Here is a 1652-nt window from a genome sequence, read left to right as displayed (position 1 = left end):
CACACATACACAGACACAAACACACGCTCTCTCTCTCTCTCTCTCTCTCTCTCTCCTGCTTGAGGTTAAACATTAAAGCAAACGACAAAGTGATTTGTCCCGGTAACTATATTCATAAACCTGGATTATTGACACAACTGCTGTCTGCTGTCAGTCGTCTACACACTGATTCTAATCTGCGGTCAAAACACAAACCTTCAAACCAGTGGCAGATGCTGAAAGGAAGAGAGAAACAAGACACAGAGGCAGGTACATAAATACTGTCCATAACACACTCATACCTGCAGACACACACACACATAAAGGGAGACACACAGTGAGTGCACAGGTATTTAAAGTTCTGAATGTCTTTTTAATCTGCAGACAGTAGCTCTCCATCTGAAAGATCCAGTGTGGAGGTTTTCACTGTGACACCGGTCCTCGTACCAACTCTCTAGGGGTTCCAATTAAAAGCCACCCCTGTCAGGAGTGCAACAGCTCTCCCACAATACATTGCTCTTCACATACTCTCTCTCTCGCTCTCTCTCTCACACACACACACGCACACACACACACATTCTCACTCAGAGGCTGACAGACCACAAACACATTCAGGCTGATGATGATGGATGGTGTGCATAACCTGGCGGCTGATACAGACTCTGGTTAAACAGCCCAGGCCTTGAGAGCTCAGAGGGGGTTGGTCCTACGGCAGGTGCAGGGGTTTGAGTTCACAGGTTGTTCACAGCTGATGTACGGAGTATTATCTCACCGGAAATCACTGGAAATATGTGGAAAGATTTATTAATTGGAATCTACCACAGTGCCACTCTGACCCAGAGGCACTGTCTCTGTCATTGGTGTGGAATCCCAGGGTTCACCTCCTGGGCAAGATCGAATCCCGGTTAGGGTGGTTGGTACCTTCCAGTGGACTCTCCACCCGCAGGAAGGTTCCCGAGGGGCTGGTACGGTGCAATGTGATTTGGGTGGTGGTTATGGAGACTGCTGCCCCTATGACCTAGTAACGGATAAGCAGATAAAAATGGATGGATGGATGGATGGAATCTACCACATTAATGGATTATCCCATTGTTTTATTTAAAGTTTTCGAGAATTGTGTGTTTTTGGTGACTTAGCTTCATTAAACAAAGAATATATTAATACAAGACTGTTAAAATTGATGAATTTGTGAAAATTAATCTGGTTAAGTCAAAGTCAAAGTGGTGCTCAAGTTAAAATTGTTGAATGCCATCATTCCAACATCCCTTAACTTGTTGTTGTTCTAATACACAGCTGATTAATACATTATTATATGCACACACTTAGAGCACCATCTCATCCAGCAGAGCGTTTAACCCTGTAAAGCCCAAACCATTAAATAATTGACAGAAAGTTCAAATTCTTTGAACTTGGACCCTTTATTGGTCCCTCTGAACAAACAAACACAAAATTCAAATATAATTTTCCATATATGAGTTTTTGTATCATATTTGATACGGCGGGTCACAATGCTCAAAGATTATTTTTTCCTGAACAAACAAAAACATAATAAAACACAAACAAATCCAACAAATTTGTAATACCAAATGTAAAAAGTGCTACCATAATGCAGTAATGAGAAATCCACTAATGGATCTGGCTGGGTGGAAGTCTGGAAAACATATTCTATTATT

The sequence above is a fragment of the Cynoglossus semilaevis genome, chromosome W (genome assembly GCF_000523025.1).
Source record: "Cynoglossus semilaevis isolate Cse_v1.0 chromosome W, Cse_v1.0, whole genome shotgun sequence".
Lineage (NCBI taxonomy): Eukaryota > Metazoa > Chordata > Actinopteri > Pleuronectiformes > Cynoglossidae > Cynoglossus > Cynoglossus semilaevis.
This window is presented reverse-complemented; position numbering follows the sequence as displayed.